General features: G+C 46.4%; 1 protein-coding gene across 8 annotated transcripts in view; it reads right to left on the bottom strand.

Annotated features, from left to right (window-relative positions):
* LOC136572290 (zinc finger protein 585A-like) overlaps positions 1-25,453 on the bottom strand; it is a 335,481-nt gene that overhangs the window by 131,749 nt on the left and 178,279 nt on the right. Inside the window, exon 1 of one of the 8 annotated variants that reach the window (XM_066572727.1) lies at positions 13,022-13,037. The exons of 6 other annotated variants lie outside the window; for them this stretch is intronic. The gene's annotated coding sequence lies outside the window, so the exon portion shown is untranslated. Of the gene's footprint in view, positions 1-5,645; positions 5,775-13,021; positions 13,038-25,453 lie in introns of those variants that run through there. One more of the 8 variants, XM_066572726.1, reaches the window with a different exon arrangement.

Raw genomic sequence — 25,453 nt, 5'->3', positions numbered from 1 at the left:
TGGATGTAAAACTATATTTGAAGGACATCTTCTAGTCATTAACTGGGGATTATAGAGGACTTCTGAGAGCATGTATGTATACGCGGGTCAAGATTCTACAGTTCATATAAGACATTGATATTCAGGGTTAAATCTATTGTGTGCCATCTTCCTCTCACTGCTGAATTAGAAGTCAAAGCCACCCCTTCCTCCACCGATGTGTCCAACATACCTATTATATCTGGGACATTCGGTTGGATAGAGCAGAGCTGAAGGAAATCAATGCTGATCACTTCCATCATTTCTCCCAGGACTGTGGAATTCTGGTTCCCGTATAAGAGTAGGGCTAATCAAAACAGCAACTGGTGATAACGGCCGACGTGGTTCTGAAGCTCGGTTGTGTAACTAGCACTTTCCTTATGTAGTGGCCCAGAGATAGGGGTCCCCTCCAGCACTTTGAAGTGTATGTTATATGCATGTCTTGTGCTATTGTCTTGAATGTAGAATGAGTCAGATCCATGTGTATTGGGTGTTTGCAGGTATGAATGGGTTAATGTCTAGTCATGTCTAGAAATTGTATTGTTTTGTGTGGTATGTCATATAAAAGGGTAGTCACGCGAAAGCCCGTGGGTTCTATGAGTTCCAGTCTCAGATAGAGGGAGAATCTGAGAGTCTGTGGAGTTGGAGTGAAGAGAGAGAAGATATGGAGGAGTCAGAGAGGTGGTCTGCCATTCCCACCGGGGTTCAGCCGTGCAGCGCGACTACCTATAGTCTCCATCTCTAAAGATAGTGAAAGCTCGGACATGTTGGAAACGTGGGTGTATAACATCGGTACGGCATGTATCTGGAGAAATGGAAACCGCTGCTTAGCGAGGACAGCATGGAGAGAAAGTTTAGCTGGGAGAGAGAGATCCAACAGATAACTTGGACTGTGGAATATTCAAATGCCCCAAGTGCAGCGACTGAGACACGAGACCCACGCTGAGGAGAAGGTGGGGTAGAGATGGCACTTGTCACAGTGCCTCTACCAGACTCCGCAGAGGGATGCATGCAACCTGAGCCCAAGTACCGCTAGGCCTCTTCCAGGCAACGCTGGAACAGTGGTTTCCAGTATAGGTGTGTAGTGGAGTGTAGAAGTTGTCACAGGTGATGCTACCGTTCCATCTCACTGATGACTCTTCGGTGGTAGAAATAAAGAGAGTTCACACATGATTAACCCTTTCCAATCCAATGTCGGGCCTGCCCCGACATCATAATTTCCCTCCACAGCTCCGATGTCGGGGCAGGCCCGACACTGCAGTGCAGGAGTGCATCTGCACCCGATCGGCAGACACATCGGGTGCAAATACACTTCTGCACTGGTCTGCCTTCTCCTTTACACATTACATAGCGCTCAATTAGCGTTATGTAATGCATAGAGATTCCGGCCGGCCGGCGATCATGTGACCGCCGGTGTTACCTGACCCCCGGCGGTCACATGAACTCCGAGCCGGGAGCCTGCATTGTGGGACCTGCTTACCTGACCGGCGTCTTGCGTGATCTCCCTTCTGTCTCCCAGCCCGGCGATCATGTGACCGCCATGTGCCACCTGACCCCAGCGGTCACATGATCGCCGAGCCGGGAGGCAGAAGGAGAATGCGGAAGACGCTGGACAGGTAAGCAGGTCCCTCCCTGCACCCTCCTGAACTCTGTCAGTTCAGGAGGGTGCAGAGAAATGTATTTTTTCTCACCCATTCTCCCCAGCTCCAAATAAATTGGAGCTGGGGAGAATGGGTGAGAAAAAATAAATGGATTGGAAAGGTTAAACTTGAGAAACTCAATCACTGGGAACAGACAGTGACTGGTAAACTTTACTTCAGGCTTTGCAGAATACAGCTTACTCGCTCGTGTAGGTAAAGACAGCTTTAGCAGACGGTCTGGGAGGAAGGACACGGGATGAAACCGGGCCTACAGTTACTCTCTGTATGACTCCGCTCCTGGACTCTGTTTTTTTTTTTTTTTTTTTGAACCATTGGGTAAACCAATCTAGAATGCACAAGAAGTGTTTTGTTGTTTTTATACAAGTTGACACAGATCTTCCCAGAGAGCTTCGTGTGGTGTAGAGTGTTAGGGCAGCAGAAATGCAGTTCTGGGCTCTTGTTCACGACCTGAATTTTGCGGGTTCAATCCCTGCGTGGTTCAGCTAACCGGCCCCAGGTTTACTCAGCCTTCCATTGGTAAAAGATGACTGGGGAAGTAAATGGCAAGCTGCCCGCAAAATCAGTCTGCTTACATCAGGGGACTTTGCCTTTGCCTACCTTAGATCTCTGCCAAAGCTCACACCAAGGATGTAACTCCTGTAACTCCGGAGAGTAGATGCAGTAGATAGACTCTCCTTACCTAACTTGGTTACACCCCGAGATTGGGTGCAGATATTTTCACTGTTGCTTAGATTGCAGGAATGAGTCTCTGAGGGAGACTATGACTGGTAGAGGAAAAAAGAATGGACCACACACTGACTAGGTCTGGAGAAAGGTTACACTCCAGTGCTTTCCCCGCACGTTCTACATCATGATGTTATGAACTACCCCATCGCTCTGAGGAGGTACTGTGTGGTATAGTGTCTTCTGTCTGATTTGCCCCTGGGTTCATCACTTCTGTGGCCTGGTTTGTACTGGGCTACATGGTATGCGCCTGTTACAATCCAGACCAACTGTTCAATGTACTCATGTCCTCCTCACTGCGAGTCAGACTAACCGTTTCAGGGACTACAGATGACTGCATACAGCTAACAAAGGAAGGTGTCTTGGAGTTTATATTGCTTTGCATAGACCTATTCTTAATTAGAGGTGTGGCTTGTAGAATAAAATAAATAAAATTCCAATGCCAAACCTACAGCTAAGAGATTGACAAATGAAGTAATTATACATATATGTATGTGTTGCTGTGAAGGAAGCCAGACGCTTAAAGCTGGTTCCTCTGTTACCTGTGACTACGCAAAGCTGAGTACAGCAGCTTATATTTATTTCTTCTTGTTTTCTCTGTGTTATTCCCCTATCCCTCATAGGGTTAACTAGTGGCCGAGGTACGAGGTCAGGTTCGTCCTTGTCAGGGCGGTTAATCTGCTGGTTAGGCAGGTCCCCTCCCTGTCTTAGTTTGTCAGGGAGAGTTTGTTCCCTTTTATGTGGTTATTGTTATTGTTTTGTACTGTTTAGTATGCAGCAGCCTGGTGTTTTCAGGTTACGTACCCAGAGCGTCTCGTGCAGACATGGCAACATGTACATATATGGTGTGCCAGAAGTCATGGGAAAAAAGTAGAGGAACACATTTCCTTGATCCTCTACTAAGTCAGACCTGTGCCTGATCATCAGACTGGATTGAGTCCCTGGAAAGTTCTGTTTGGTAGGGCCCCTGTGATAGGCCTATACTTTCTCCAGTCCCAATTAGGTAAAACAAGAAATGTTTAGCACTGTGTTAGCCAGTTAACCATGTGTCTTTGGATCTCTTCCATTAGCCATTAGCCTGAGGAAGAACCCGATGTAGATTTAAAGCTCGCTATGACATCATGTATTTGTTAGCCATTAGAAGGTCTCCTATCCACAAGATCACTTTGTTTCTCTCACTGAGAACAGTCACATTTTTCTCCAGTCCTGGCATGAGAATCTCACTTCCCATGTGATTGTTTTATGATAAGAGTTAACGGTCACTCATTAATGTGTTTCCTCGATTCCAGATCCAGACTTTAAGTTGTGTTGTAAGATGACTGGTTGTCCTCAGAAGGACATATTGGGAAACAGTTTGGAATGGAGATTTGATGGACCGGACCAGATCCAGTTGACAATTGCCACTTCAGTCTAATTAAAAAGAAAAGATAATTGGGTCCATGCCAACTACTGTATGCAGGTCTCCATCCAAGAGAAAGAATCAAATACCTGCTAGACTGTGCATGTCTTATAAGTTATGGTTATAGTACCATGGGCTTGGGCTAGAATAAAATGTTAGAGAATAATTGGGACAATATGTGTGTTAACATCATGAAGCACTTGTAAAAAAATTGAAGAAATGCTTAATATATATCAATGCTCCTATAATATCATAGAATCCTAGAATGGTAGAGTTGGAAGGGACCTCCAGGGTCATCGGGTTCAATATCCTCCCCTACGCTTGTGTGTACACCCCTCGTTACCCCATTATGAAGAAGATCGTCATGTTAAAAAAAAACAAAAAAATGTTTGGATGCATTCACGTTTATGTGCTTATGTAAGTGTGTATATTTCCCCAAAATGGTTCCACATGGCTCGGTGACCCTTGGTTAGTTTTTCTAAACTGGGGATCATCATGCCATCTCATTTGTGCAGCAAAAAGTGTCCCTATAGACTGTATCCCTCCTGGACAGGATGTGCGTGTGCAGAACTCACTAATAATGTACTGCCTCTGTTTCCAAATCCCATCCCCTATGGGGATTACAATGGGCTACCTAATAAATAGTATACAATATGTGAGATAAAATGGCAGAACATCGGGCCGGAGCGATGCTCTGCCTTGTAGATGACCAGTTGTCTGGAGCCCCAGATCACACGGTAGCAGTCATGCTAAATTTCAGGTTACCCCACAATGGTCTGTCATATATGATGAGCTCTGAGTGTGCACTGTCCAGGGGAGCTGCAGATGATTGGCTGTGGACAATAGTAGGCCTCAGGTAACGTTTATGGACTCGGCCTACTAGATGATGGGATTTCCCAATCATACTACAGATGAGGGATTAGTTAATGCAAGTTACCGAATGTCTAGATTATAAAATGTTTCCAGTATTAGGGCTAGCTAAAGAAACTAGTGCCATTCTAGATGAGTTTGTGGTTAACTGCCCAATATACAATAGTGTTAGATGACCTTACAGCTGCCCGAGAGGGGCATATGGTAGTGGGTTTTGTATTTGGTTACACTCAGGTATTCTCATGCATCGAACACCTGACTACAACATAGAGCTGCAGGGAAGCCTGTGATAGACCGTCCACAGCTCTGGGGGTACCACTAGTGGGGGTCTGGGGACTGGCTATAACTGGTGGCAGGGTAATAAATGGTAGATCATGTCATTTAGCTGCAGCACTTAATGCTACCTTATAGATCTTTGACCTATTACTGGTGGATGTACAAGGTGCTTAGGATGCTACTCTACAGAACAGAGCTAGAACGGATGTTATTCCATCAGAGATGTAAGAAGTCTTACGGTAATTATTTCACCCTGATAGTTTGAGTGAATTCACGGCTCCTGGTTCAGTGTATTTTTGGGTTTCTTCTTTTTTTTTTGCATACTTTGCAGTATAGTGGTAAACTTGTATATTCCTTAGGCCTCTTTCACACGAGCGTATATCGGCCCACCGTTTTCACGGTCAGCCGATATACGCTGTGATCTGATGCATTGGATTCCAATGCATCAAATCACATGGCCATATTCCTGCGACATAGAAGCGCCAGGCCGGCCAGTGGGGGGGGGGGGGGGTTACATCAGGCCTAAAAGATAGTCGGTCGCTGCGTGGGCTCCTATAGAAACCAATCACAGCAGCCAGAGAAGGGAGGTGGGAGGGAGTTTAGCGGTGTGACTGTAAAACTCCCTCACTCTTCTCTCCTCCCCTCTGGCTGATTGCAATGGGAGGGGGTGGAGATGAGTTGTTGCATTCAGTACATACCTGATCAAGTATTTATACAATAATTAGCTCACAGTCCATTTGTTTAGGTGAAATCCAACTCAGATACTAAATGGTGGCGTCATGCTTCATCATCTATCCCAGCCTGTGGCAGACATGACTCCTCCGCTCTCAGACCCAGGGTTAGAATATGTGATAGACATGATGATTATTTATAAAATGTCTATCGTTTAATATAACCCAAATGTATTTTGCTATTGTAATGACTTTTAGCTCAGGAGTTTAAAGGACACACACACAATCTAATCATAGTATTTGCTAGACAATGGATGTCTGATCTAATGTTAGTTAAGTACATAGAAGTTACACAAGTTGCACAACCAGCTTCTAAGAGTTAAGGGCCATAGTGTCGTGTATATCCTTATATCCTGTGTTTAATACTGAGTGTTTGTCTAGCCCCCTTCCACTCCTCATCCTGAAGCTAGGTAAACAATGAGTCATCACTACACGGAGATGACTTCAGCTAGAGGACGAAGTCCATACCACCTCAACACTTGGAGGGGGTGGGCAGAGAGGTGGGGGATTCTGTATGATCCGACAAATGAGAATCTTATATGTTACTGATGTAATCTGTTGCACGCCCATTGAAGGGCGGTTGTCATGTGTTATAATAAAAAGCCTGAGCCTCTACACATGGTAGAGACTCTCTCCCGGTTTTAGACCAGCATTTGTGTCTGATTCTGGTCGATGTGTGCACACGACACTCAATTCGGAAAGCGACAAAATACCCCAAAGCCTGCTGGAGAAATCATAATCCAGATCAGTGGCGTCTCTGGGTGGACCGAGTTAAGAGATTTTGATTTCTTTCATTCTGGAAAAATACAGAGATCGGCGGATGGCACGCAGAACTCAGGGGCGCGAAAATCTACAGAACACGGTAAGATTGCTTTATGTAAATCTACCGATGTGATCTGGGTTCTGACTGCTTTTCTGCCTGTTCCTGATCCAGAGTGATAAATCAATGAAAGGCAGGTAATATAGTTCTTTCTTACTCGGAAAAGACCACCGTTTTAACCTGCTTAAGGGGTATTTTGTATGCTGTGTATATTATGTCTGAGACGGTTAAAAATTGTGTATACAAGACCAAGAGATAAATTCTGTGAGGGTTAATGTGTCGGGAGGGCGGACTCGGCTGTTTAAGTCTGAGGGAACACGCCAGTGACACGTGCTCCTAGGTAAAACTAGTGTGAGGTTAGGAAGATTTATGATACGTATACTTAACTTTATGATTGAGCGTGTTATGTTCTCATATGTGGAAAGGTATATACTGTGAAGTATAGTCGTGCTTTGTGACGGCTGATTTCTCCAGAATATTATTGAGGTTTTGGTCATTGAAAATAATCGTCAGTCTCTGTGTATAGCTAAATGTCCTGTCTAGGACGTGTACAGGAAGTGCTCTTCGGGATTGCTAGTAGACCTTGGGTTGATATAAAGGTGGATGAGATATATATATACCTTGAGCCGTTATTCTCCAGTAATCCCGTCTGTCTGGTATTATAGAAAGAATGTGCAGTGTTTATTGTTGGGGGGAGGGCTGCTGATAAGAGTGAGCTGAAAGCTTTTTCCAATTAACCCTTTCTGTTTACTTTGTCGTTCCCTGTGTTTTGTAGAATTAATGTGCATTATAATTCTGAGTGGGAAAGAGGTTATATGGAAAGGATTTGAAGAAAGCAGATTTTACAAGAGAAACAGTACTGTGTGCAGAAACTTTGAATAGAATAGAATAAGCAGGTAGCATAGAGTTGAGCAAAGTGAGCAAGGACAAAGGTCATAGAGCTTGTCATCTGGTTGCTGAAGGCAGCAGAGTTTACTGAACATGTAGAAATGTTATACAAAGAGGTTATATGGGAAAGGATCAGGAAAAGTTGCAGAAAGAAATGCCAGGTTATAGACAGATAAGATAGATTGTAGAAAGTTTTCAGAAGATGAGCAGGAAGCCTAGCAGAAAGAAAGGTGTTTTTAGATTGCTAGGAGGAGGTATAACGTAGTTAAGAGATTGAAGAGGGGAAAGCATGTAGTGGGGTATGTGTATTGCTTATGAACAATATAATGTCTTTGTGTTGACTGCGGCCCCTCCCTGTAATGGCGGCCGTGCTTGCAATGTTTACAATCCAACATAGTGTGACTCTGCAGTAAATGTAGTGAGGCCTGCCCCCACCCTGAAGTTACTTCCCCCCATGTGCTCACTTTCAGGGTGTGTGATGTTACTTCCGGTCCCTCCCCATCCGGGACAGGACCTGGCCCCGCCCCTTCCTCCTCCAGCAGCCATCTTGCCTCACCTGGAAGTGCTGCTACTCAGCAGCCATTTTGCCTCACCTGGAAGTGCTGCTGCCCCTGGCCCCGCCCGGTCCTCCAGCGGCCATTTTGCCTCACCTGGGAGATTTGTAGCCCCGCCCCCTTTCTGCCTCTGGCGGCCATTTTGCTGCATTTGGGAGGCCTATATTTCCCAATGCCACTGTATCCAGTGCTAACATCATGATTGTCTGAAGTAAGGTTTTGTTTGACCAGACTTTGTTACACTCCAAGATGTGGCCACTTTGGATGTGTGATAAGTTCAGGGAAACAAACCTTTGTGGAGATGCAGCTTGGGACATAGTAGATGACTAAGCTGGTTTATAGTGCATGGAAGATTGGAGTTGATGCATGGGGGGCAGAGGCCGGGAATACATGACAGGGGACGCTCTCTCATGTTCCCAGGGGCTCTGTTTTCCACTGCCCGCTTCTCCAATGGATACTCAGACCGATGATGTTATGGAAGGCTCCTACAGATGGAATAATTTCCCTATAGTCACCCAGCAAACTTTTTCATGCAATTTGGTGAAGTAATTTAACTTTTTATGTGAAGAAAGAGGGATTGAATTGCCCAGAGTAGGATGTTAAGTCATCCGTATTCTTTAGTTTTTCTTTAAGTCTTTTGTATATTCTAGTGTCAGTCTACACTGAAGCTATAATTATATTCCGACAGGAGAGTAAAAGCTAAACGCTGGCCATACCCTGAAATACTATTACACTGGGTGACGTAAAATTTTACTTGTGTTGCGCCCCCTTGTGTTAAAAAATGCTAACTGCGACCTGAAATAAAAAAAAATTTTTTTTTTTAAGGAGATTTTCGCTCAGACTTCGCTGCATACAATGTCACCTTGACCTACAAAGTGCTTGTTTTTGTGCCTCTTGGTTTACTAGTTTGAACGCAATGACTCTTTTTCCATTGAGTATTGCGGTTCAAAAGGGGGGAGGCATAGGTGATCTGGGTCATAGATGATCTAGGTGTTGTAGATCAGCTATTGGGTTTGAAAAATAAATAAATGATTTTGTGCTACAAGATTCCGAGCCATGTGAAATAGAACATCAGCACGATTATTTAGTACTAATTCAGTAAGAAACTGCAGATATGCAAACAGTTACCAGAACCCCTGTTGATAATGCATATGTTGAGCTTTTCGCAGATGGTACCAGGGTGAGGATTGATGACTCCACATCGGATATGCAGTGGTCACACAACAAGATGTCCTAGAAGCAGAAGCTCTGCCTCCGCATGTCACAGTACAATAAGCGGAATGGAAGGCCCTCACTGAGGCGTGTAGAGTGGCGAGCGGTAAGACCGGCAATCCTTTACACTGACTCCTGGTATGCATTTGGCATAGCTCATGATTACGGCCCAATATGGAAGGCCAGACAGTTTTTTACCTTAGCAGGACAACCAATTGAGTATGGTGCAGCGGTGCAGAGTCGCATGGAGGCCCTGCTTCTACCTGACAAAGTTGAGAGTTCGCACCGATTCCTACACTGGAGAGGCGAGAGACGACACCCTCGCTGACAGCGCAGCAAAGGCAGCGGCCCTCAAGCCGTGGAAGAAAGAAGAAAGATACTGACAGCATGAGTCAGTGGTAAAAAACTTTGGACATTGACAAAAATTTGGACTTTGATATGCTAAAGACTTTTACAGTTACAAGCCAGCAAGGAAGAAAAGAATAAATGGACTAATATGGGAGCAGCAGAAACAGGACAGCGTGTGGTGAACAGTCAACAGCACTTGCCCACCACAGTTCCTGTATCCCATGATGGCCCAGCTGATGGACGCAAAGACCCACCTAGTAAAGCAGTAATGACGACGACGCTTGAAAGAGGTTGGGCGACTTCTAGGTTCTCTGTAGCTGCTGCATCATTTGTCCGGTTTAGCATGATCTATGCCATGGGTAAGACAGGGCAGAAGTAAATTTGCCACATCACACTTGCCGGGACCACTCTACCCACTTCAGGGATTGCAAATTGACTACGTTCAGCTCCCACTTGTTGGGAAGTATGACTACGTGCTTGTTGTTGTTGATGTCTTTGCAGGTTGGAGGCCGACCCTGTTACCAAGGTAAACAAGTAGGTAACCGCAAAGAAGCTCATGAACGAGGTAAACTGTGAATATGGGGTACCAGAGGTGATTCAGAGTCAGACAGAGGTATAAACTTCGCAGGTGAATGTAACATGTCATGTCTGCTCTGGGTGTATCCCAGGCCTTTTACATACTCTACCACCTTTAGTGTAGTGGAAAGGTGGAGAGACGTAGTGGCACGCTAAAAAGTAAGATACTTAAAAATGACGCCACTTTGGAAAGACTGTCATCCAATAGCCTTATACAGTGTTAGATATGAACCCAGGGGGGATTATACATTATCTCCCTACGAGATTGTTTGGGCTAGCCCCAAGGCTAGGTTGTTACTATCCTCAGTGGTTACAATTACAATCTGATGTGTTGACTGAGTATGTGATTTCCGTTGTTAAGGAACTAACCAAAGCCTATGCACAGGTGTTCTCTTCCAGACTCAGAGGCAGACACTGGGACACATATCTTGCAGCCTGGGGATTGGGTGTGCATCAAGAAGTTCCTCAGGAAGCACCCTCTTGAGCCCCGATTTGATGGCCCCTACCAGGTGCTTCTGACTACTGCCACAGCTGTGAAACTAGCCGAAAGACTTACATGGATCCATGCTTCATACTGTAAGAAAGCTTCAGATCCGGGAGACCAGTCTTAGTTGTGCCAAAGACATTACTCTGGTTAAGGCTAGTGAGAGAGGAGGGTGGCAACTGGAATCCTTAGTCGGAAGAATATGGGGGTATGGTTACCTTCTGGTATAACTCGTCCAATGCTCAAGTAGCTGCATATTCCTTCGACTATTGTACTGTGGTCCCGTGTCTAGGCGCAAGATCCCACCGCAGGCCAGATTTAGCTCAGTCCAGCTGGTTATATGACTTATATACCCGGGGAATACAATATGTTTGCGCCACTGATAACGTCTGGGGAGAAGACTGCCGTTATTGGGGATTAGTGGGATGGAACGCAGGAACAGACTAGTCCTATAAATCGCGAAGTGCCTTAAATAAGAAAAATAAGAGCGGGAAATCCCTAATTAGTCGTATAACCCTCCTTGAGAGTAATAAGGACAGCAGGTATTGGAAGGCTGAACTTAGTATGCTGCTTGGTTTTAATGCGGTTGTTACACTAACCATGGAAGATCCAAGCCCGGGGGACGGGGAGACTTATAGTCTGGGGACATACCGGTATGGGAGGACAGATCCCTTAGGGAAGTTTAAAATAAGGGATATGGTAGATGCAGCCGAATGGAAGCCTTCACTTAGTCCCGTGCCCATAATTAACCCCCTCCGCCGTAAGATAAAGACCTTGACGAACATGATGATCATAGCCGACCCTACCTTTTGAGGACACCTTGACAGTAGCGACTGGCTACTCTGACCAGAATCTCTGGTTGGAGTTGATGAGGTACAATGCTAACAGGAGCAACAAGTCTAACTGTTGTGTGTGCGGTAGTGCCCGACTACACTCGGGGATGGTCCCCCTAAATCTCCCTGTAGATGCTGAAGAGTGGTTTATTAGTCTCTTCACGAACATTTCCGCTAATTACACTGTCCGTGAGAAATGGAAGAAGGAATACTCTATAACTACTTAAGTGTTTTGCACCGGAGAGAGTATTACTGACTACCCTGGAAACTACACCTGCCAGGCAAATAGGCAGGGTGGAGGGAGATTTTTGGGGAACTCGCCAACGGGTATTGCTCCTCCTACAGTATGATAGGAGGGGAATAGATGCAGAATCAGGTCCAGTCCTTAGGAGACGTTTACTGGCTTTGTGGAGACATGAGGTAGAGGACCCGCCTGGAGGGTAATTGGACAGGGGAGTGTGCCTTAGTAAAGCCCTTATGCTCCTCCACATCCTGTCAGACACTAACGTTTCCCTTGTTTGAAAAAGATGAAGAGCCAGTTCCGATAATGCCAACCACGTACGCTACCAAAGAAAAGGAGAAATGTACTAGTACTGTGCCTGCCCCGATCTCCTAAGATGGATTGTCAGTGGAATTCCCATTTGCCTAGGGATAGTGCAGAAGACCTTAGGTTCCGGCGAGGGCACACCCTGTGGGGTGTTAACTTGTACAGATAGAGGGTATGGATGCCCGGAAATGAGCCCAGGGAATCCATGGCCTCCCTCTGAGGTGAGGTAGGGATCCCCCCCCTCCTCGGAGTAGGGACTTATGGGCAGTGGGAAAACCCTGACGCAAGGGTGAGGCGACTTGGACGTGTTCACCATTAGGACTATCTCCAGGAGGGACATTGGTGTGGGTGAAGATTAGGGAGTCCCACACCGTGCGTACCTGTGCACGCTACTAGTATTGTAACATTATGCTAGAGCGAGAAGAGAGACCCCTGGTGGTAGTTTTGATCTACACGTGTACATTGACGTCATAGGATAGCCAAGGGGGGTACCTGACGAGTTTTAAAAATTAGAGACCAAGTTAAAACTAGATTCGAGTCCATTTTCCTGATCATTAGGGTAAATAAACGTTGACTGGATTAATTATGTTTATTATAATTAGCAGTGGTTTATAAATTATACTAGAGACGCCTTATAGGGACTAGTCGACCAATAGGACCTACCTCGACTATGACTTTTTTTAAAAATAGAATGGCCTTAGATATGACTTTAGCTAAAAAGGGGAGTGTCTGTAAGATGATAGGGGAGACTTGTCATACCTACATCCCAGACGACACGTGACCCGCGGGTAAAGACGCAGTTGCTATTAAGAAGCTGACCACACTAACTAAAAAGAGCTAACTTTTGGGACCAGCACTCGCCATGGATGAGCGGGTGGTAAAGGATCCTGGCACAGACGGGCGTCGCTGTTGTATGTGAACTGATGGTTACCTTTTCTGTTCTAGTCTGCTGTGTTATCCCCTGTGTCAGAGAGACCTGTGAAACTGATGCTGGAAAAGCCGCTCCCACAATGAGTTTGCTGAATGCATCCCCAGAAGGAGTGGACAAGTCCTACACCCCCTTGAAGACCCTAAAACGAACCTTCAACGCGCTCCAGTTATAGGCTCATGCGCAGAGAACTGTGAAAATTAGATAGAAAATTAGAGGATAGACATTTTAAGGGGGGATTGTGATAGACATGATGATTATTTATAAAATGTCTATCGTTTAATATAACCCAAATGTATTTTGCTATTGTAATGACTTTTAGCTCAGGAGTTTAAAGGACACACACACAATCTAATCATAGTATTTGCTAGACAATGGATGTCTGATCTAATGTTAGTTAAGTACATAGAAGTTACACAAGTTGCACAACCAGCTTCTAAGAGTTAAGGGCCATAGTGTCGTGTATATCCTTATATCCTGTGTTTAATACTGAGTGTTTGTCTAGCCCCCTTCCACTCCTCATCCTGAAGCTAGGTAAACAATGAGTCATCACTACACGGAGATGACTTCAGCTAGAGGACGAAGTCCATACCACCTCAACACTTGGAGGGGGTGGGCAGAGAGGTGGGGGATTCTGTATGATCCGACAAATGAGAATCTTATATGTTACTGATGTAATCTGTTGCACGCCCATTGAAGGGCGGTTGTCATGTGTTATAATAAAAAGCCTGAGCCTCTACACATGGTAGAGACTCTCTCCCGGTTTTAGACCAGCATTTGTGTCTGATTCTGGTCGATGTGTGCACACGACACTCAATTCGGAAAGCGACAAAATACCCCAAAGCCTGCTGGAGAAATCATAATCCAGATCAAATAGAAGCCTTGGGGATGAGTTGGTACGGCCCTACATGGGTGTAATCAGAGGACTACGGATGGTTCCTAGGAACCTCCTTCTTTCTGGTTAGGTAAGATAACATATTCCCTAGTGGTTAGTTTAAGTTTTTGGAATGAGGGAAGAGGTCATGTCGCTGACGGTATGGGGGAGGAGCTGGGTAGCATGATGAAGTAACTGCAAAAGGGGGAGCTGTTAGTGAAATGGACAGGACTCCATTTTTTATCTTATGCATAGCCATTTTGTAGGCTTGTAGCCATCTTCTGTGTCTCTTTTCACTGTATTCACTTGTCCTCTTTCTGGACTCCTTTTCCTCTTTAACACTCTCCTCAGAGGTGGTTCCTGGGACTGGGAACATTAGGATACCTCTCCTCTTCTTCCATCACTTCACCACATGAGGGTTGAAGGTACCCCCATCATGTGGCCAGCCCTCTCCCTCGCAATGCGCTGAAGATTATGAAAGGCCACAGAAGATGACAGAAGACCCCACCTTGCTCTCAATCACTCATATTTATACTCATATGACATCATGTGACTAGACAGACTTGATAATTCTTCCAGACATATCCCAGCCACTTACAGACATTAACCTCTTACATGCTGCAGCTGTGCAATACACATAACAGCAGACAAGACACAGAGCATCCACATGAAAAAACATGACAAGTATGACAATGATGGAGGGGCCAGAAATAGATGTTTATGGGCCACTACATGAGAACCTTTACCGTTGAAATATCTTCATTTATTTCTGTATCAAGTCTGTTTTACTATTTTGCAAGAGTTAAGTAAACGGGCAAGGCCAGGCCGACAGTTCCCGGTTTTGTTACAAAACAAATCCTTCTGAGTCTGGATTACTTAATTTGTCTGAGGGATCCCCTCCAGGAGGAGGAATGGTGGCATCACGAGTGACAAACTGGACTACAGGTAACCAAAGTTGCCCGTTTTGTGATCTCCCCCTGCAGTGACAAGGTCTGGTCCCGAGCTACCCCCACGAGAGAAGATGGTAGAGTCCCGTGACAAGGCCTTTCTCTACTCCGCCATCTCCTCAGCTGAGGGCCTGTTCCTCGGACGCTGCACTTATTGATCTCCACCATTCCCTTGGGGATATTTCCCCCACAGTGAGGACGGACTGGAAATTAGCTAAGACAAATAATGCAAGCAGCTCTTCATATGGACGGCACATGTGGGGATGGACACGTCACTAGAGTCAGGAGGGAAAAATATTTGTCGCAGCATCTCAGGCGCAAAACACTTCCTCCATCATGCAATGTTTCATCTGTAGCAGTCTCAAACAATCTTATTCACGGAGTCCGGACGGGTGATGCAATGCATGATGTGCAATAACTAGTCTTTTCTTTTGCACCTAAGATGCTATCACAAACTTTATTACATAACTGGAAATTGTCCGTGACCTCTGGAGGAACACCAATGGAGAGGGTGATGGTGCTGACTCTATAGTGCTCTCATGGCAGGGTCTCACCCGCCGAAACCGTGACCCCTACTACATATCTGGAGTCTCTGGAGTTTGCGGTCTGCGATCACCTACACAGCAGAAGTTTCTCCAAGAGCTGACTTTAACTTGCTTCTTATTGTCCAATAATACAATAGTCACACAGAAACCCCAACACAAGTCACAGTGACCCCCCCCACCCGACATCATCAGTCACAGTGACCCCCCCCATCCGACGTCATCAGTCACAGTGACCCCCCCACCCGACGTCATCAGTCACAGTGACCCTTCCCGACTGATTTCATTGGTCACATCCACTCAGACTGGCCAATTATACTGATCGCATCAACCCCTCACCAATAACAATGGTTACAGCAACCTTGATTGACAACACTGATCACACAAACCAACCCCCCTTCTCCTGATAACACTGGTCACACAGACTCCTATCCCCCCAACTGACGACACCAGTCACACAGACCTTCACCCCCCGACCAACGACACCTTTCACATGAACCTCCACCTCCCCAACCGATGACCCCCATCACATTGACTTCCCCCTGACTGACCGCACTGGTGTTACAAAGCCCCCCACAACCAATGACACCGGTCACAAAGACCAGACCCCCGACCGATGACACTCGTCAAACAGACCACTTTCCAACCAACGACACCGGTCACACAGTCCACCTCCCGACTGACAACACCGGTCACACAGTCCACCTTCTGATCAATGACACCGGTCACACAGTCCACCCCCCGACCGATGACACCAGTCACACAGACCACCCCCGACCGATGACACCGGTCACACAGACCAACCCCCGACCGATGACACCAGTCACACAGACCACCCCCCGACCGATGAGACCAGTCACACAGACCAACCCCCTTCCCCTGATGACACTGGTCACACAGACCCCCATCCCCCAAACTGACGACACCGGTCACACAGATCCGCTGACCGACCGACGACATCTGTCATACGGTGTGAGAGAAGGTATAATGATAACAACGGTTACAGCAACCTTGATTGATGAGACTGATCACACAAACCAACCCCCCTTCTCCCGATAACACTGGTCACACAGACTCCCCTCCCTCCAACTGGCGACACCAGTCACAGCGACCCCCTGACCAACGACACTGGTCCCAAAAACACCACCTCCCGACTGACAGCACCAGTCACACAGACCTCCACCCCCCCGATCAAAAAGTTAATTTTTGACTTTTCTCTCTCTGCTAAAACATATATGCAGGTGGTTTGGCTCTTGCATAAAGCAATTAAGAGGAACTCAAGGTCATTGCAAATGAAGAACCCAATTAGCTTGTATACGCAGGAGGGTGAGCTCGGGGGAATAAAATTCATAATTAGGGTGACCGCCCACTAGCGTTTTTTTTTCTGCTGCAAATTTGCTCCTATTTTTTCTTCCAACTGTCAATGGGACTTTCTAATGTTAAAAACGCAAAGTTGCGTTGGGTCGCGGTTTTAACATTAGGAAGTCCCACTGACAATTGGAAGAAAAAATAGGAGCAAATTCGCAGCAGAAAAAAAAACGCTAGTGGGCGGTCACCCTTAGAAGTTGGATTTTGTTTTGAGAAATAAGTATGTTTGCATAATTGTCTTTTACAGCAAACGGATACATATTGTACATGTGGATGTATCGCAATATCCATGTTAGGGCAAATATACTCTGTGTCTTTATATATCCCTCCATATAATACGTAATATCCTTATGTAGGCTTCACTGATTAATGTAAATTACTGCTTGGGGTATAGCTTAGAAATGTATTAAAGATCCTAGAAATGGGTAACCTACAGGTCCAGCCAGAGAAGGGCTTATAGACCACCCAAACAACCACCCGGAGGTAAGTTCTGCCTTCAGACCGACCTCACTGCACATACTGAGGTATAAGGAACAACCATAACTAATGCCTTGTGATGAGCGAGGTGTCTGTTAGTTCCATCTTTGTCTAGGGCCTCAGGTCTACGGGATGGTCTAAGGCCTCAGGTCTACGGGATGGTCTAAGGCCTCAGGTCTACGGGATGGTCTAAGGCCTCAGGTCTACGGGATGGTCTAAGGCCTTAGGCATCCAGGAGCCCGCAGCAGAATCCGACCTTGCCCACGGCTGAGGGTCATACATTCCTGTCTGGGTCTTCTTTTTTGTCTTCTTACACAAGTCCTGTGCGGCAGTCAGTAATGTTGTGAGCAGCTCGTAACTCAGCCCTTTTTGAATTTGGAAAGCAAGAACATACCAATAGCGAAATATCTGGGCTATGGATATTATTTTTTTGGCTAGCCGATCTCAGTGGTGAAATTTGTGTCTCAAGGACTGACAGATGATGAGCTCTGATAAGGAGCGAAGCTTATTCTTACAATCTTATGTCTTTCCCTGGGATGATGAGTTTCCCACATCGGCTGGTGAAGAAGAACACAACTATGGTGCTGGTGTCTGAGAAGCAGGCAGAGCGGTGTACTCCTGCTGTTATTGGTGTCACTGTGAGCTCTGTGGCTGCTGGGGATAACTGTTAGAGGGTGTTACTGTTGTGTTTGCAGCGTCATGAAGGGGGGATAAGTTGTCGTGTGAAAGGCTTGTCTCCCGGCCATTAGATGTACTTGAACCTGTAATAATGTGGAGAGCGGTTAGACGCACCTACTAGCAAGTTACCCCTATGTGAGACCTGACTGCTCCTATTATGGAAATCTACTAACTGTGAAATCTGTTGTACAGTTTTAGTACCAAAAACAGTTAAGGTTTTCTTTCACTTTCATCCAAGAGAAGAAAAATTGCGGAAGGGGGGTCTGTCAGTTTAGCGGAGAGGTGGCAGATGAGGAACATAGTAGTAACTGAGTGACTTTGTATGCCGCGCTGTGAATATAGCCTTGGCCGCATGGATGAAGGTTATGCTGGTAATCAAGTCATTGCTCTCAGTAATATTAACTATTCTGTTTGTTGCTTTTTTGCTGTTGTTTGGGTAATGTGGAAAGTTGTGACTGACCAAAGGAGAGGGTACCCAACCACCGCTTCATCTGGGACACACTATAAGGCTGTGGAGCTGCAATGTCTTGACCCGTATAGTTCCTAGGTTGTGTTATACGGGTTGCAGACCAGTTTATAGACTAGCGTGCCGGCACTTGATTTCGCCGTCCTGTTCACGACCCAATTATGTAAACATAGTGGGGTTCATGAAAACATAAGAGTGAGTTATGGGAAGCTGACTTTGAAGTGGGGCAAGGTCTCTAGAGGAAGACGGCCACGCAGATTGTAGAAAAGGATGCGCTGATGGGATGTCCGAGAATGTTAGAGCGTGCGAGGACTTCAGAAGGCTGGATGTTAAAGATGTGAACGGCTTAACAGTAAACAGCGTAGATGGAAGTGGGACAACCGTCTCAGAGATGTGGCCAGCAGGTGGAGAACGGTCTTAGAAGACGTGACTGGAGGAGGATTTAAGGAGTTTGAACAAAATGGTCATTTAATGTCTGTTTTACTGAATGTTGTAACGAAGGGAAAGACGGAAGAACTTCCTAACTACGAGCAAGTTACTAATGGCATGAACAGAAAGCCTGTGGCACCAATGCCGTCCTGCGGATCTTCCCACTCCCCTTTGTGGACGTGTAAGGTATGCGGTCAGCAGAAATCTGACTAACAAAAAACCTGTCTTGCATGTGGAGCACCTGGACTACGTCCTACGGGGCGTGCATTATATCCAATTCTAGCACGGGGTCATGTATTCCCTAATCCAAGTGCATCTGCCCCCCCTCTGAAACAAATGTGAAGGCAGACAACCTGATCAGCCAGCAGCTACTCTCCAATATCAAACGTACGGATATAACCCCTCGTCTCCTACAGGTGTCCATGTGTGAGCAATGACCAGACCCAGAACAATGCCCGGCCGCTTCTGCTCATAGCATCTGTACAAGCGTATAACTGAGTGGACAGATCTGTCCAACCTCACCGGCGGCAGATGTCATTCACACCGCTGCATGTCGCTTCTAGGTGAAACCAGAGGGAATAACTGACTAGAGACACAAAACATCTGACACATTAGGACAGTCTCACGTGGCGGGAATAGAAGACAGGGTGAGGAAAAAGTTACAAGAGCAGTCCGTGACTGACAAACATGTCCCAGGAAAAGGGTAAGACTGTAGGGGAGTGGAGGGCTTGTACAACTAGTGAAGGCACACTCCAGATGGCCTAAACAGCCATATTCTGAACTATTCGATGTGGCAAAGGGTGTAGGACAAGAGCTGAAGTCCACTGCTCGCCATTATGAATTTTTAGCCCAACACCACCAAAGGGCGACTGGGAGCAATGACATGCTACAACTGCAGTAGGCCAGGACATCTAAGACATAACTGCAAATATCCTTCCTGAACTGCCACTAGCACTTCCCAGATGCCAGAAGACGTCACACTTGGCGTTAGCAACCCAGTATCTGATGGGTATGGGGTCCCCATCCCTCAATCTGTAGGACAAGCACCCCTGCCAAGGGATAGAGTGCTGGACCCCTTGATAGATACTGGGGCTGCCAAGTCCTTAATATACGCAGATAACATTTCTCTTATGAGATCACAGATGATCTTCTCATTTGTACTAGAGTGGATGGCAGTATTATTGTATCTTGACGCTACCAGGAAGTACTTGAGACTGCCCGGTGATGCCCCCTGAACCTCATTGGCTGGAGAGAAGGCTCCTGATCTGCGCTGCCAGGCCACTTGAAATCTCCCATCCTGGCTCCTCTCTGCAGCTCCCTGGCCCTTATGTGTGGTTGGCGCTGCTGTGTCTTTGGTGGCCCTTTGCCGCCACAGCATCTGGTCCCTGCTGCCCCTCTCACTTCTGTCCTGTGCAGCAGCGGCAGGAGATCCACAGCAGTGCAACATGTATTGCTGCTTGACATGTATTGATTGTTGGCTGCTGTGGAGGGTTAGGGTTAGAGATGATTTTCCTGTTAGCCTTACATTATTAACTGTAAATGCTTCCACGTTACAGGTGTAGGAGGGGAGGCCCCCAATACTGCAGAGTATTACAGGTGTAACATAGAAGCATTTACAAGTAATGATGTAAGGCTAACAGTAAAACAATCCCCAACCCTGATTGTCCACGGCAGCCAACAATCAATACACCCTGTGCTGCTAGGACCTTTGAAAAGTCAGCCAATCAGGCGCCTGTCAAAGCCTAGCTTCCTGGTGGTGTCAAGATACAATAATACCGTGGATGGCCATCCCACCCGTACTCCATTGACCATGCCACTAGTTGCAGATATTGACTATGATCACAAAATTGTCTCCCCGCATATACAATTCATACACAATTCTTAGTCAGCGACACTGCGCCTGTGAATCTGCAGATGTGCCTTGCAAGCCACTAGCCACTTCTCACCCGACAGTACCGTCACCGTCGGCTCTGAGGTGGATGAACACTTCATTTGCTTGTTAAAAAGATTTTGTTTTTTTGGAAAAAGCTAACAAGTGCAGGCGCCCTGCAGGTACAGCCCAGCTTAGGCCCAATGCAGACGGGCGCCTTTGATTTGTGGGACCCGCAAATCAAGCCGCCCACAGGGATGCATTGCATCCGCAAAACAATTTAAAGCACGCGGATGTAATTTTTTTTCCCCCGGCATGCGAATCGCATGTGTGGGAAGAAATCACACCATGCTCCATTTTTCTGCGAATCCCGCAGGGACAGCTTTCATCGAAGTCAACGGAAGCTGTCCATCCTGCGCACCACCCGCAGCTGACACTGTGGACATGCCGGGGATTCGCGGGAAAGCAAGAAATTTATTTTTTTTAAAAAGACTGCACTGCACATACGTCCAGCATGTTGGCCAGCACGTCCGGATGCATCCGCTGTGCTGAAGAAAGAAGATCTGGCTGCCACGGAGGAGACCCGTGCTGGAGCTGGACAGGTAAGAAACTGTCTTCTTCTGTCCATGTCGGAGGACACGGCTGGATTCCGCTGTGGGATTCAGCAGATGGAATCGGTGCCGTGGACATGAGGCCTGACTCAGCTCCCAGAGATGCTATGGCCAACTAGCAACACAGATATTGGGAAGCTTCCGGTCCCACCTGTCTTGGTCAAGCTGAAAGAAATGACTGTGCTTCCTTGCACACCTCAGTACCCCCTGAGCCCCGCACAAGAGGCAGCCATTGCAGTAACAAATCATGTCTTACTACAGGCCGGGCCATAAAGGAAACTGCGTTGAATCCCATTGCATTAAGGCCCATTTAGACACAACGATCATCACTCAAAATTCCAGGATATTATATCTAGGTCTCACTCGTCTTCTTCCCCCACTAGATTCCAAGAACTGAATTATAAAATCGTCTCTAGATGGTATAAGACCCCAGTCCTACTAAACAAAATAGACCCAGACTATTCCCTCTGTGCTGGAGATGCTCAGATGGTACTGGATGGTACTCTCACATCTGGGTTTCATGCCCACTTCTACCTTTTTGGGAAGAGATCCAGAGGTTACTAGGTACTATCCTCAAATCTAGCATCACCCTTACCCCTGAGGTCGTTCTCTTAAACTTAGATGCTCCAGGCCTGGCATCTGAACACAAACCCATTCTCCCGTTTCTTATAAATGCGGCTAAGATTTGAATCCCCAGATACTGGAGAGATAACACCATCCCCTCCATCGCAGAGTGGTACAAAGAGGTCTACATGATGAGAGTCAAGGCTAGAGGAGTAGGAGATTCAGGGAAGTTCCTGGATCTCTGGAACGTCTGGCTTTCCTTCACACATGGCCCACTCTCACCACCCACGGACACTTCCTAATTATCGAGGTTCCTCCACTTATCTATTTGATCATTATACACAAGCATCTATCCCTTACTGGACTGCAGATTTTTATTTACTGCTGCTGCATTATCAACACAGCTTTCTTATTTTTGTGTTATGTATACGACTGACTGTTTTCATGTTGTGATCAACTGATTCTCCTGATTTTTATTGTACCCCCCCCCCTTTTTACCAATTGAAAAATAAAGAATATATCTTAAAACAATTCAGACAGAAGCCAGCGATAACCGTCACATCTAAACGTCAGCCCATCGTGTACTTTTCACGCACTATTCAATCATCACTTACTTCCAGTTTCTAGAAATGAGCAATGACTTATCAGCGGCGCAGACTGACATTTCAGCCGGCAGCGCTAATAAGATTCTTTCAGATGGTATCCTGCTGGCAGTTCTCAGCGGGACACCAGCTGAAAGCACGGAGAAGGAGCTGTATACAGAAGACAGCGCTCCAGCTGTCTTCTGCATACCCTGCTCAGAGTGCTCAGCTATATTACCAGCTGAGCGCTCCGAGAACACAGCAGCTGTATACAGAAGACAACGCTCCCGTCGTCTACTGTATACAGTGGGAGCCTTCATTTACACACTAATAAGCTCTTAAGTAGCTAATTAGTTACTTAAGAGCTTATGCAAACTGAAAGCTCAAAACCAGCACTCAAACTACCGTTTGAGCGAATTTTGAGCAATCATCTTGCCATGTGTAATCATTGTGTCTAAATCAGTCCTTACTTTTGCTTGGATTTAAAGGGCAAAAAATGGACAAAATAATCTTTGAGCAGCTCAAAAATACTATTTTTTACATCTCTAGAGCCCACAGATGGGTCAACATGATAAATTAACCAATTGCTTGGGAAAGGAAAGATGAAAAGGCGGCACTTTACCTGAAGGCTTGAGAAAGTGTCATGTGACACAAAACAGCTGTTGCCTATTTTTCGTGCACCGGGTCCGGGTTTTGCCCCCGCTGTTTTTTATGTGAAGTAAAGTGCTGCGATACATTTTAAATACCAAGGAGTGCCGCCTTGTCATCTTTCTTTTCTGGACACTTGACATTCTTTAATTCCGGCTAAAGCCCCTTGGAGTTACCATACAGAGCTGCAGTCAGCGGTGGTTGTCCATTGGGGAGTGCTATTTGCTTCTTTTCAAAGTTGAATGGATCAATTGCTAATACAGAGTTTGAGGGTTTTTGTAGATGGTTCCAGATGATCATGAGGATGGACAAGCAGGACAGGTTATGCAGGGATAGCCAATACTAGTAATTGTAGGAAACAAACCACTCCCTTCCTGGGAAGCCTGCTCAAGAGGCTGGAGATGATGGCGCTTGCTGAAGTGTACAGACTGGCTGAAGGTAAGACATAATGTCCTCACAGACTTGAGGTACGATCTTGGAATCATATTCGATTTCACACCCATGAGGCGCAATAGAAATTTTGTCGAATCATCGGGTAAACCAATCCAGAACGCAGAGCAGGGTTTTTTTGTGCAAGGCTTTAGCTCTTCCCACACAAGTAGTGGTCATCAAGGTCCAGGCTCCCACCAAGGAAGTAACTCCTGAGGCTCTAAAGAACTGGAGAGTAGATGCAGCAGCTAGACTCTCCTTGACTGAGGTAACGGCTGGTACCCTGGTTGCACCCGAAATGGGTTTGGATAGCTCTGTCACTTACATTGCAGTAACAGGTCTCAGAGGGCGAAAAGGAAGAGTGGCAATAAAGAGAGGAGCGAACAGAACCCTGTGGGGTCTAAAGGAAGGATCATCTCCCGTGTCTACACCGCACCCACTACTTCATGAGGTCACACCCCTGAGCCAGGAACGAACCCATCAATCCTGTTTTATTAGCCCCAGGGTTCAACACTACATGATATACGTCCGTCACAAGCCAGGCCAATTGGTCAAGGTACCTTCTCGCTGCCAGCCAGACTATCCATTTCAGTGACTGCATACAGGTACCAGAGGTAGGGGTTTGGGAGTTTGTGTTGGTTTGCATCTTTCCACATAAGCCAGAGGCGTCACTTGTACAATAAAATAAATAAAAATGCCAACACTAAGGTTACGGCTGAGAAAATTATTGACAAAGTAATTTGTACAGAAGTGAATCAGAAGTCATAGAAAATAACAGATACATATTTTATTATGTCAGGGAACTGGAAGTCCCCGAAACTGCCCGCAAGCCTTGTCCCTACCTACTTGCCCCCCTGGGCTAAGCCCCAGGGCGACAACTGGGCGACAGTCCCTAGACTCTCTAGGGATGAGGGCTGAGGGGTCAGACTACAAACAGACACTGAGACAAACAAAAACAGAGGCCGGTCAGGCAATCCGGGCCGGTAACAAGAAGGTACGCGGTACAAGGGGTCAGGCGAAGGCGAAGTCAGGGTCCAAGCAAATACGTCAAACAGGGAGTCAGTCAAATCCAAGGAACGCGAGAGCAGGAGAAGACCGAACTAACACTGGCAATGCTGGAAGAGACGCTTAAATGCTGTCAGAACTCCCGCCCCAGCAGCTGATTGGGGCGGGGAGCCGGACAGCAGCAGAGTTCATTCACAGAGCCGCTGGGGAACCCACCCCCAGCCTTGCTGGACAGACATAGACCAAGGACGTGACCCTGGTCGTCATGGGGACGGAAATATGGTGCGGGGCGGCACCCGCCACGTCATTAGCAACCAAACGGCGAGCAGGATTACGACGGCCAGGGAGGGTCACCAGAACTGGCACTCCCCTGTGCAGCAATGCTGCAGCCCGGCTGATAGGGCTGGCGGTGTGGGCACGGAGGCCCCGCTAGCAGCCGGTCCTGACATATTAATCCTCTACTTAGTTAGAACCACGCTTTATCGTAAACCTAAGTTAAGCCCCTATGAAGTTTTGTTTGGTAGGGCCTCTGTAACGGGTCAATACTTTCTCCAGTCCCAGCATGAGGATCTCACTTCCTATGTGAGTGCTTTATATCAGTAGTTAACTGTCACTCATAAATGTGTATTTTCGTCGATTCCAATTCTCGTTGCATAGTTTTGCTTTCTGGTGACTGGGTTGTCCTCAAAAAGAAATATCGGAAAAAAGTGTGGAACAGAGATTTGATAGGCCATACCAGATCTGGTTGACAACTACCATTACAGTCAAATTGGAAGGAAAAGACATCTTAATAAACAGCAGCCGCTACAAGAAAGTCCTCGCTCCTGAACCAGAAAAAGACTCTTGTCATTGTTGCTATGTGCCACTGTAGTGGCCCGAAACACCTATTCCTAATTGTCATACATGTCATGTCTGTTGTGTAGATGCGCTGTGCAAAATGTCTAGTCTCTTGTTATGTGTATTGCACAGCTGCAGCATATGAGAGGTTAATGTCTGCATGTGCTGGGATATGTCTGGGAAAGTATCAAACTATGTCCTGTCATGTGGTGTGCTACACCCTATAATTGTAAGTGTCTGAGAGCAGGAAAGGGTCTTT

This window comes from Eleutherodactylus coqui, chromosome 7, assembly GCF_035609145.1.
Source record: "Eleutherodactylus coqui strain aEleCoq1 chromosome 7, aEleCoq1.hap1, whole genome shotgun sequence".
Classification (NCBI taxonomy): domain Eukaryota; kingdom Metazoa; phylum Chordata; class Amphibia; order Anura; family Eleutherodactylidae; genus Eleutherodactylus; species Eleutherodactylus coqui.
Note: the sequence above shows the minus strand (reverse complement) of the source record. Positions and strands in the feature narration are given on the sequence as shown.